This window comes from Euwallacea similis, chromosome 3 (genome assembly GCF_039881205.1).
Source record: "Euwallacea similis isolate ESF13 chromosome 3, ESF131.1, whole genome shotgun sequence".
Lineage (NCBI taxonomy): Eukaryota > Metazoa > Arthropoda > Insecta > Coleoptera > Curculionidae > Euwallacea > Euwallacea similis.
In genome coordinates this window covers 3,081,308-3,094,572 of record NC_089611.1, presented here as the reverse complement: position 1 = coordinate 3,094,572, position 13,265 = coordinate 3,081,308, and the positions used below count along the sequence as shown (strand labels likewise).

Below are 13,265 nucleotides of genomic sequence, written 5' to 3'. Positions count from 1 at the left end.
CCATTCAATCAACTTAAAATCTGTTTTCTGTAACTAATGTCGATTCTAACGAATCTTAATAGTTAATGTACATTTAAATATTGAGTTAAACATCTCAAAAATTGTTAGAGCGATAGTATTGAACACTTCCAATTTTCCCTAAAATTTCTCAATAATATTCGTCACTTATACATATACAATCATTTTTCAAAAAAAAAAAGAAGCGAGCTAGTCCACTTAACAGTCAAGTACGAGCATTCGGCGATGTGAAATTAATACTGAGAACATAAAACGTTCATTGTGTTCCGTCAGCTTTTGTTTGAAATGAGTTTAAGTGCTGGGGCCGAAGACGGGGGGTACCGATATGCGATGGTACCTGATGGCGAACGAGATTAGAGCCAACAAAAACCGGATTGCTGTCTGCCCCCTTGAATACCTAATTGGCTACCTACGAAAACAGGCTCAACAACCATCAATGTAAATGTAAAATGTTCCAGTTTTGTTCAGATATACTTACTATAAGAAAGGTGATTAATTCCAATATTCTAATCCCGATTCTATTGCCCCATCCGTAAACAATAGCTCAAAAACCACATGTAAGAACTCTAAAAATTTACATTACAACATAGTGAAAAAAATACTGTTCTTATACTAGTACGTTACGTAAGTCTTGCTTGACCCAGCCTAAGCGTCTCTATAATTTTCTTCACGTTAAATCGAATTTAATTACTTCTAAATTTCTCTACAAATTCGTATCTTTAAATCTAATTGATTTCCTGCTAAATTTCTTTACAAATTTCACGTTTAATCAAGTTCAACTCCTCCCAAGTTTCTCTATAAATTTGCTACGTCAAATCCAGTTCAATTCCTGCTAAATGTCCCAACTTATTCAAGAAGTTAACCCACGGTCAATTTCTACTAATTTTTAATGTTTCATCGACTTAAAACCCCTATATTTCGTCTGTGCTATTACGTTAAAGAGAGTTCAATACAAATTTATTTCGCTAAATTACGGTTAACGTCCCCTACATTACATTTCTCTACAAAATTGTTACGTTAGATCAATACAAATTTCACGTTAAATTAAGCTCAGGTTTAACCTGATTTACTGGGCTGTGAAAACTGAAAAATTGCATCGAAAGTTCGTGGATTACGACATAATTACTCGTGTTTCACTACAGTATTCAGCTTTTAAACGGAAAACTCCACTTTTCTTCAACTTATTTCAATTATGTATTTCATTAGTGGAAATGAGTCACGCAATCGATTATTAAAAATTGATATCGAGACCAGGAAACACGTCCTCGTGAATGAATAAAATAGGAAAGCCCTTAATCGCGTAAATGCAGTCATTATAGCTCCCTTTGCCCTAATTACGTACACGAAACGATACGTTTGGACGAGGGGTGGAAACTGTACACAAAACACTTTCAACGGTCCCGCAGGGGCGACTTCACCCCTCAAGTAGGTATATGAGGGTTGCTTCTCTATTATTCACATGTTAGTTTTTCGACTGATTTCTAAACGGTCTGATTATCGCTGTTGCATGACAAACTTTTAAAGACATCAAAATCAGCTGCCTGTTCTTAAAATAATTCACCAACGTCGTGATAAAATCTTAATTTAAACGCACTTAGGGCCTGCGGCAGTGGTGAGCACCATCTAATTAGCTTTAAAAATAACGCTACCGTTAATTCCCGGTTGGTTTTGGCTCTTAATGCCTTTGATGCTTCGCAATTTGCTTCAAACTGTTTTGTTTCAAATTAAAACGCATAAGGAAGCCCCATTGTTCATTGTTTTCGTTATGTTTGGAGTCTCCACACTCCATTGTCTCAGATGTCTTAATCCCTTTTAGCGTCGCTCTTGCTAAAAAACTGTAAACCATTTATGAAACTGTTAATTTTCCCACGTACAAAAGACGATAAATATTACAGATTGCAGTGCATTCGTCTATGCGACTCGTAATCGATGACAGGAATCTTTTATTCATTAAATGGGTCTTAATGATGTCAAGTTCTCGTCTTGGGCAAAAAAAGACGATTTATAATACAACTTCACAGTATAACGAGGATTTCAATCACAGATACTTGCGCCTTAATGGTTCTTAATTCCCCTTTTTGTAGCAATATTAAATAACAAGAAGGCGAACAGAATCTGTCAAGAACAAATTTGCTAAAAGGAAATCAAAGATTATTCGTGGATGCGCTTAGAGTCTCATAATTAGTAAGCCTGTTTGAAGAAAGTCTAAAAAAGATATTCACGTGTATTATTAGTCCAAAGTACTTTTCCCTGAATACGTTAATTAAGACTTAAATGATCTATCTGCAAAATTGGTCGCATTTTTCACAAAAATTCAAAAGGACTTAAAGCACTTCTTCTAGATTGTTAGATTTTCTAGAAATATATTTTCTCTTTTTATCTAAATGTGGAGCCTCCCACAACCTACAAATTTCCTTTGTTTGAGGTCATAATTTCCACTAAAAAACCTCGTCAATCATTAAAAGCGGGCATATTTGTCTTAATTTCAACCATTTAAACGTGCCTTATATGCAAATAAATGCCCTGTCAATATAAACAAATTTTATTGCCAGTCCTTCGACCGTAAAGGCATTTTAATGTATTCGCTTTAGCAATTATCTAAATGGCATTTAAATGTCTATATTTCGTTCGGCTACATTTCATTGCTTTCAAATTAATATTTCACGTCGCGGTATGTTAATTAAATACCACCAGGACCACACCACTGATTACATCCAATTTATGTATTTTTAGGCATTAATTTATATTAATTTCTTGTTGACATACGTGTACACGACATGCAATTTACATAATTATTATGTCATACTGTGGGAAAAGATTTTAATTAATAATAAATTTCGAGTGGGCTCATTTTCGCTAATTATTATCGGTTCCATTCTTGCAACCGAACCCGGCAAAGTGAAAACCCCTCGAACAATAAACTGCACCACTGTTTGAACACTTGGGTCGCCCCAAAGCTATTAAAAGCTCCTAATTGATTTTTAAATCAACCGAACTTGATGGGTATCAAATGTCGATAATTGATCGGTTCTTGAAACCCCAAGTTCTGGCATCAATTCCTCATGAAACTTTATTCCAGAAAAACGCTCAAGAAAGTTGAGCGATAGGCCTCCACGCACACCCAATCGATCTTTCGCTATACGATAAATTTCCTGGTGGTTTCGTAAGAAGATACGCACCATAATGCAGCAGTAATGACGATTCTTGTGAAGCATAAGAAGGTAATAATGGGTTATTAATCTTTCCCTCTCTCTCTTTGTCTTTCTCTATCTCTCTCTCGGGCATAACTTTCATTTCCTTATGTATCATTTTAGCAAATTGCCATTTACAACACGGACAACTGGAGAATTGCCTGGGATGTAATTTATCGTCAAACATTAGGATTTGCTGAGGCGTGTCGTGTAATTGGCGAAATAAGACATTAGTTAACATAGAAATAGTGGCCGCTGAAACTCGATGGTAATAATTCGTTTGCTTATTACATGTTTTTGGCGTGTGCAGTCAAAAATAAGTGCGATTTGTCCCATTAGGATTCACCCTTTAAAGTCGAGGGTTGATGTTATGAAGGGTGGAAATCCCCATCAAATCTAATACTTAATCTATTACGAGCGACACAGGCTGCTAAAACCGACCATATGGTCCCCACGCCATTCATTTCACCCCGCATCGTTCCGGCTGATTAATTATGTTTTGTTAAGAAACAAGAGATGAAAATTAATTAGTTCCGCTATGTCCAGTTTACTCGCATCTATTCGCTTTAAATCAGAGCGCGCTCTCGACTGGGCCATGCCACGCGTAGGACACGATTTCCAGAGCGGACACAAGCTGATTCTCCTAGAAATTTTGCACTTATTAAACTGCGGAATAATTATGATATTTTTATTTTCTCGTAAGATTTCTGACGTGTGCGATTATCATCGAAACGCTACATGATCGCTATAATAATCACAACGAGGTCGCTTATTTTACACCATCATGGTGCATAACAATTGAGGCTAAGGCACATCCACTTCATTGCGGTAATGCCATGGGGAATTAGAATAATGTTCCGCGAGTGGAACAATGATTACATTGTAATTCAGGTGCAACAATAATTCAGATAATGATTACTCGACGGAATGAACACGCTGCTAATTAATAGCAATAAATCCGACGTAACGATAAATCTGCTTTGAGCACAATGAGAGTTAATTTGTAAAAGGTTAGTAGTAGATTATTAATTGTTCAAACTAACCAATTTAGAGTACTAATTTAAAGGAGAAAGAATTTCAATAACCAGAAAAGAATGGAAATTGGCCAATAAATCAGGAACATGTAGGTAAATCAGTTTAAATCGTTTTAAATCATGGGCAACTCGTATTTAAATTATTACTTCAATTCGAACAATTGCTTACTAGATTAAATTGCAAATTGAGATGCCTACGTGGCAGTTCGATATAATCAAGGTGAAAAGGAAGTTTAATAACGAGAAATAGTTATTAAGATTCCCGGTGAAAATCTTTATACTACAAAGAAAGCCTATTATGCTGATTACGTTAAATCAACTGTATATCTTTATTTAATTTCTCTACAAATCAGGATAAAAAAACACCGCAGTTTACGATAGTTCTCGCTCGGTTATTTCAAGTTTTAGTTCCACTTCGTTTATTCCCGTCTCCGTTATTTTTCTACAAACTCATTGAATTTTCATTTCCTTTACTTTTCTACAAGTCAGGTACGAATTTTCTCTAAAAATAAGGGCGGAGTTTTCTGTACAAATCAGGTTGAAGTTTTATATCTAACTCAAAATCATGGAGAAAAACGTTTTTTCTCTATGCTAAATTTAGTGTGTTTATTTCCTCAATTTTTCTACAAATAATATACAGATTTTACGACAAATAAGGTTAAAATTTGTACTGAAAGTATGATTGATTTCACCTTTCAGACATACGGGTTTATCGCACCTAATTTCTCTATAACTTTTATTTACTTTTTCATTTACAAATGAAACGAAAATTCTGTCCTCTAACATTAGTTCGAACGAATTCCGACGAGCTCAGACTTCGATTCAAGCTTATGACTTTCCTTGCCTTTTCTACACCTCAGGTCACCCACAAAAATACACGTCGAAATTTCGTCTCATATATTATTTCATGCTCCTTTCTTACCCAACTTTTCTACAAATATCAGGTCGAAATTTCATATATAAATCATGTTCAAATTCCATATAGAAATCGCAAAGAAAAGCTTCCTTTCCTCTATGTAAGATTAAGGAGTTCCTTTCCTGTACTTCTCCACAAATCAGAAACTTTCCAATAGTTCTTTATTTGCGCCAGTTACAATTTTACATCATTTTGATCGGAAACAACGATAAATTTGACTTAAATCGTGCCAAACCGCCAGAGATGATGTTTTATTTGTGGCATCCATCTCATCATAACCCTCGGTTGATAGCGTGGGGGCCCCCACGAATTAAATAACCGTACGGGGGCCCTGAACTGAGCTCCGCTCAAAAGCCCCGACACAAAGGGAGCTTATAAGGAAAAGCGATTACCTTCTAGGGAATGAGGGTGAATAGTGCACAGCAAAAATGGGGTATTAAGGTTTTTCGTAACTTTTTCCCTTGGGGAGGGGGTTGGCTTATTAAAGAAGTATTACCGTTACATAATGGGTAAATATTAGCAAAGGTGTTATGAATAGGAGAGTATGATTAATTCACAAATTATTTCCATATCTGTGGTGGACATTTATTCCCCCTTAGAACATCATCAATGCAAATCCCTTGATCATTCCTCCCCCTCGAGCGAAACTTTCAAGCTGCGAAAGAACGTTATCTCAACAACTTACACACTTGACTACTTTATGACAGTTTTATTCGCATTTCATCGCATACGCACATAATTCCGCTCGCCCTCAAACAGAAAAACCTAAATGTCTCCCTTTCCCGTGACGCTTTGTCAAAAGGGACTCTCACCTCGCTTCGAGGCGGATTTCGAGCAACAGGGTGACATAATAGAGCCCCTGACAAAAGCCCTTTCCCAGTTTCGAGAAAAAGAAATTATGTTTGTGCTGTGCTTGGGTTAGGTTTTTACAGCGTTTGTGGAATTTTGTATGAGAAAGAGGACACCTAAGGAGAGGGTTTTAAGGGTGAAGACATTTAAAAGTGATAATATTCTTAAACTTATTTACACATGAATTCGCACAAATAAACTTATTTTGTACCTGATGATTTTGGATATTAAGCTGCATAAAAACAAACCACTTTGCTGGCAAAATTACCAAAAAAAATTCTCAAAAGAGATTTTTTTAATTACATGAACCTATGTGTGCTAGGTAAGAAGGCCATGCCAGACAACTTCCGTTACAAACACAGAAAAACCATTTTCCTCTTCCTACATAAGTTTTTCACATGTTTATAATTCAAACTAAAACGCATCCTCCTAATCTGAATATACATAGGTATCATCTTTTCAGTTCTTTTCATAGAAATCTACCTAAATGTGATGTATGTTAGTCTTGTAGGTCGTTGCTCAACAGTGACCAACAAGAAACATAATTGTCGAGGCATAATTTCACTTTGTTAACGCTAATGGAGTAATAAAACTGTTACCATCCGCGTTTCAGACATTTCTTTTGTAAAATAACTATTTTAAAGGCCGCTTCGAAACGGGACTTTTTCGAATTTCCCACCGGCGACAAACGTTGCGTAATTCCTAATTTACACACGAGTGGCTCTGAGAGGACGCATTACTACTTACTCTCTGTCAACTGGACTTCACCTGAAACAAAGAATAAAAAATTATAGGACTGGAAACCAAGTAAACATTTCCTTTAAACTTAAAAATTAAATACAATTAAAACACAAGTTTACAACGCAATGAAACCAAAAGGTGGGCTATTCAATAATGATGCTGTAGCCACGTGCACTTATAATGTAAGTTTCTATGTGAAATTATTAATAAACAAATGGCTTTATGGGAATAGACAAATTGCCGCAATCAAGTAGTAAATCCCACGACAAATCAGCTAAACACAGGTAATTAAATTGTATCCAATTAAAGTGGCTTTTTCGCTTTCCATTACCGAGTAAATTGATTCGTATGGACTCCTAATTGGGATCAGCGTAATATTTTCGCATTTGTGGTACCGCTCATTAGTCATTACCCACGGCTTAATTAGATGCTAAAGAGATGTATTAAAAGATAATAGAAACCGAGAACACGCCGTGGCTTTCAAAATAAATAATTGTTTAATGTTTCCTACGCGTTAACCATAATTGCGATAATAATACTTCGCCTGTTTGCTATGCTAATGCACGTTAAACATATGTTAAAATATTTTAATGGCACCAATTTTTTCGACTCATTAACAGATACACGACATACTGATGTAACCGTGTCATAATACAACGTGGTGGAGTGATGAAAGCAGGGCTTTATGCGTACGTGGCCGTCATGCGGGCCGGATTTAGCTCCCGCTGAATCTCGCATAGGATAATAAACCAATTTGTTTTCATGTCGCAAACATCACGAAGTTACGATCGTTCGAGAGCAATTTCGATAACAAGTTCATCATTTTCTCAGGCTCGTGCACTAATGACCTCTTATTAGCTCGTTGCGAACCCATTTATCTCGCTTTAAAAAAATTGACTTTATGAACCCATGTTTGTGAGAAACACTTTCTCACTGCCATGGTTTGACGCAGTGCACGATGCGAATTATTGCGAGTTTGGAAAGGAAATGCTTCAGGAATAAATTACAATATTTTTGGAAGATTGTGGGATGTGTAGAAGGGTCAAACACCTTGAAAATTCCTTAAGAAATAAAAGCAAAAGCAACAATTCAGCCGAATTGCATTTTCACGGTTTTAATTCGAAAAATAATATTCTGTATTCAGGTCGATTAAGTACGGTTACTTGAGGTTATTTCAAGTTTACATAACCGCACAGTCTGAATGCCGATATTTTGAATTCAAGTTACCGTTAAGTTTTCGAAACGGCAGAATTAGAAAAATCCTTTTGAACTCCTACTGACTCGAGGTACAACATATTTTGATTAGATTCCTACATATTTTCAAAACTCTCAATAAAAAAGTCCGAAAAGAGTTTTAGATAAAACAAAATCGGTATTACTGATGTACTCAACAATAACTAACTCAGTTATAGCTCAAAAACTAAATGGCGCGACAAATTTGCATTTGAAGTATTTTTTTGATGGACAAATAAAAAAAAAGAAAAATGTATATTATCACAATTATCAGTGGTGATATTCGGAAAATCAATTTTACTTCATCCTATATGACTTCCGTTCAATTTGGAATTGAGGATTGCGACGTATCTCTTTCATTCTTTTAGTGGAGCCAAGTGACTCAAAAGAAGTTTTCAGATTAAAGGACTTTTAAATATTTCTCTGCAAAATACAGTTAGTTAATTTTAACCATTAATATCGGAGTACTAACGTAGGATATCTGTCAAAGTATAATCCTATATATATATATATATATAGTAGACAATGCAGCTTTGATTATCGCTGAATTTGTTCTTTACTAAATAAATCTATGGAACTTGAATACAATAATTTTTTTTTGTTTTTTGCTCGATCTTTTCATTTTTTTTCTTGATCTTTTAATTTATCTCCTTCATTTTATAGCTTATTATTATCATTATGTTAAATTTTATTACAATACGCAACAATCAGCGCCTGTAGTTAACTGCTATCAGAAAAATCACTACAAAGAAAATTAGTTTGCAAATTTCCATTTCGTAATTTTATGATTAAATTGCATTTTTGTGCCTCGTATTCATTGTACCTATTTCTACGTAAACCGTACAAATTCAAAACTTAACTTTAGACTTGTCTCATTTTTCATATCCGTTATTTGCTGTAGACAATCCCATGTAAATAATCTCTCCTAGACGGTTAAATTGGTTTTCGTTCGTTAACTGCTTTGTTATCTCGAAGATGCAAGATAAAAATAATTTATTCAAATAATATTCTGGCGTTTATTTAATCACCCATCTCTAATGTTGGCTTTTAGCAAACAGAAACTCGTATTTGATCCGTGTTTTCGAACATTTGTTGTTTGCTGCTTGTCAACAATCGTTTGAGAATATCCAAAATCCCGGAGGAATGATTTTTCACTACAAAAAAAAATCCAAATTTAATCAATTATCCTTAATTAATGTCAATTTACAATAGCGGCAATAATTCAGTGTAACGAGCGCACCATATGGTGCGGAATGAATAATGTGCTAAACGTGAAGGTTTGACATGGTTTAAGAATGGTCACGACCAACTGTCGGGTCAAACTTACGCAAATCAAACTGGAATTGTATAGACAAACATAACTCATACAATAAACAAGCAACACAAATAATCGTCGTCATCGGTCGTCCAAATACCGACATTTATCAACCGTACTTTTAGAACGGAATTAATATCTTCCATTGAATAAGATGGACGTATGCGCACACAACGGTTTCAGCATAATTAAACTGTCATCCTTATTAAATTAATTTAATGCTTTTATAAGGCAGGCAATCAAATACCAATTACAGATTTAATTAGCAGTGTTTGCAAAAGCTCCAACGAGGAATGTTTGGTCGGAGTGGAGTGGATGCTTCGCTATTATCGTAATGCGACAAATGACAATTACATTGTCTTCAAAAATGCTTATGAGCATTGTTCGTTTGAGTGAATTTGAAGAAGCCCTTGACGTCAGCTTTGGCCTCGTTTTTGTCCTGCGACTTTTTAGATACATGTCAAGATGGATCGGATTTCATCTACCCAAAACAATAAGTGACACGCGCAGCTGGAGTGTTGCAATATTAGCAAAAATTTGCAACAAAAATGACCGATTTTTTGACCGTTGAATAATACCTATACCAATTAACCTCTATCCGCATAACCAACGGAGAACGCCATTGGCGCTGCCTCCTACGAAAACACACCGAAACAGTCGGCTGTTAAAAATGAATCTGGATTGTGCTAACTGGTCATATTTTTCAATTTTTGTTTTGAGGATGAAAACAGACAGACGTTTTTGCATGGATTGTTCTTCGAGATTTTTTTATAAATTTCCTGTAAAATGGATGATTCTGGATCAGAAACGCATTTAAAAATCTTCGTCAAATTTGCTCAACTTTAGGAAATCAATGTTATTCTCAATTAGTTTTCACTGAGAAAGGTGTGCAATTTCACCCCTACTGGTATGTAAGGCGTTATTCCCAAATTAAACAAAAAAAATAAATTCTCTACAAGTTTATTAAGTGTTTGAAGGAACAATTATCCCCATTTCCTCCCTTATATATGAAGGAAAGCATGTGAAAGTCTCGCAATACTACAGATATTACTGGAATCTCCAACATGCCTTTAAACCAATTTTAATCTCTGGCAATAAATCAGATAAGTGCTCACACGCCTTTCGTCGACCTGAACGGAAACAACTTTTTAATTACCCCACATTATGCTTATACATTAAGCCTTTCATCTAACCTTTCATTTGGTCACGCTGAAGATAAATAACGATTTTCTTATCTTTCCAGTTAATCCCGTTTATCTAAACAATCACTCGTACATTTATTACGTTCCAATAGCAATCTAAAACGCTTTTTACGCTGGGATAAACACCGACAATGGATTTAATTTGATATGTGCTTTTTTATCTCGAACTTTCCCACTGGAAATGTTGGGTGCTTTTGTTCCATTGCGTAAGGGATTTTATTAGCGGATCGTGCCTAATGGGTTTCTCAAGCCTTTCTGTTTTTTTTTTTGTCGCGAAACAAATTTAGCTTTATCATAATTGCAATTAGATTAAGTTCAAAGTGTAAGATTTTAGATATCGATGCATCATCAGGCCGAAGGTAAAGTAAAGGGATTTTTTAAAACTTATGTCCCCTAAATCCCCAAATATGCAACACAATGAAGTGTCGTACTCTGAGTGGACTGGTCGACATTACTAGAAAATGTCGTCAGTTATTTATATACAATAATAACGATTTGGCGAAATTTTAATACTTTTGAGCAATATTTACATTATCTACATACTGCAGACGGCATCTGAATAATTTTGTCACATTATTGAAATATCGAAATTAGAAAAATATTTTGCTAGTTGGCGAACATGTCGAACTTCTATATTATAGAGTCAATCATGGAATTAGCAGTTTTAAAGGCCCCTAAAAACAACAAAAGAACGATATTTACTACCTGATAAATCGAAGCGCCTCTAGAAAAGAGCAAGAAAAAGATTAATTGTTACTCAACAGTGTTTAGAACTGACTGATCGACACTATCAATCAACGAATCACAAATCTAAATTTTTGTCATTTTGCTGCAATATCTACATTTCCTACATGCAGCAGATGTTTCAACTTCCATTTTAAAAACTTATTTCACCCCTTTAAAATCGCTTACTCGGTAAAAGGGGATAAGTAAAAATTCTCCAAGACATCACGATGATTTTCATTCCATCAAATAATTTTTCTCCTTTTGAAAAAAAAATGTTTATAATTTTTTATTTCAAGGCAAGTCGAAGTGACGAAAAGACGTTTGTCTCCTCTCCCTGCACATCCCAATAAATCTCATTAAATTAAATTGGCAAGGCGATTAAGTGCTTAAATCCCCCCGATAAAATATTCGGTTTGGTGCCACTTTACATCGATTTTTCGCACACAAAGAACTTGGCGCGCCGATCCGCGGGGGCCGATGTTTTCTGGACGCGTAATACGTGGACGTTTTACGGCGTGCAGACGGACAGGAAAAGAGACGCCCGAACGGGACGTCCTCGTGCGGGACAAGGACGGCTCGTACAGCAAGACAAGAATGCAGACGAACGCCCCGGCCGGAAAAGAGACGGAGTGAGAGCGATGGAGGCAAGCAAAAGCGGGAGGCCGAGAGAGAGAGAGAGAGAGAGAGAGAGAGAAAGAGAAAGAGAAACAAGACCGTTCTAGAGGTCTTTTGTCAGCTTGTTACCAAAAAGGAAATAAAAGGTTTATTTCACGCTGCCGGATTAAGTGGTGTAAGATTCTGGGCTCGTTCGGGAAAAAGCTGTTTTTGCCCTTTTGTTTCCTTTTTGGGGGGTTTCATTATTAATAACGCAGGCTGTGTGTGTATGAACGACGCGTATTGTCACTTGAGAACAATGCATTGTGGGTTGCCTAAAACATAAAACCTCAAACTCGTAGCTTTCAGCAAATTTCAATAAAGATAGCTGCGGTAATTGAAATCGTTAAACCTGTTACTGCCGCCAGTAGTGGTCTTTTTCCGCTTCCACACATCTAATTTCCCCCTAATTATACCACCAACATTACATGAATTCCACTTCGTATATGCGGATGTATTAGCAGAGAGGCGAAAATCTAATCAGACTCGACGAGATTGTTATCTCCGCATGCTGCTCGGTAGCTATTCCGGAATATTGTCGAAATTCGGGTTTTAAACTTTCGTGAGTGAACTAAATTAAAGCAAAAACTGGTAACGATTAGATGGCAATAACAACAAAATCCAAAATATACACATATGTACTGTTTCTGGGCATTGCAATATTGCTATTGTAAACGTCGTCTTCGAAGAAATTAAATAAAAATTTAAATTTTGACACAGCCGTCACCTAGTTCCAGAAAATTGCTAACATTGTCACATTCAAATTTAAATCCGTGTTGTAACAACTTACTTTTAGCTAATTTTGTCCAAGAAATCGAATGAAAACGTCAGTTTGCACACAGTTTTCAGCGATTTCTCGAAACTGAACACTTCCAAAAATCTCTAACTCCGTTATTTTATTCCTACTTAAATTGCAGATAACAGAAAAATGATAAAGAAAATACAGCTTAGGTCAGAATCACGGTGGCCGCGTTCAGAAGTCAAGAATTGGGACATTGCTGAAAAATCTTCATCGTTCAAACCCACCTAAATGAGAATTAACCTAATTTTTGTTGCAGATGTCAAAGAGTTGTCCAACAGACAACTACATTTGGTGAATGCGGCCAATAATCGACATCGGTGAAGAGCTGGGTGAAGAGGGTCTGTTGTTTGACTACGGTTAAATTCGAGGCTAAATTACTGTAATATTATTATGAAAATATCGCAAAATTATAGGTAATTAGGCAAATGCTGGTAAGCACATAACTAATTAAACAGGTAAATGATTAGACTTCCCATACAAAAAACGTGACGCACCTGTAATTTTGGCCTACTTTGGGCTCAATTATCTTTTGAACTAATGGTCGCATTTTGATGATCTTTTAAGTTCGAAGATAGTCTTTTGAA

General features: G+C 35.8%; 2 protein-coding genes across 3 annotated transcripts in view; one reads left to right on the top strand and one right to left on the bottom strand.

The window, feature by feature from the left end:
- The window catches only part of LOC136420134 (pyroglutamyl-peptidase 1), a 63,613-nt gene that overhangs the window by 20,126 nt on the left and 30,222 nt on the right, over positions 1-13,265 (top strand). The gene's annotated exons all lie outside the window — the stretch shown is intronic.
- sbb (scribbler) overlaps positions 1-13,265 on the bottom strand; it is a 49,311-nt gene that overhangs the window by 32,450 nt on the left and 3,596 nt on the right. Inside the window, exon 2 of the mRNA XM_066406893.1 lies at positions 6,756-6,776. The gene's annotated coding sequence lies outside the window, so the exon portion shown is untranslated. The remainder of the gene's footprint in view (positions 1-6,755; positions 6,777-13,265) is intronic.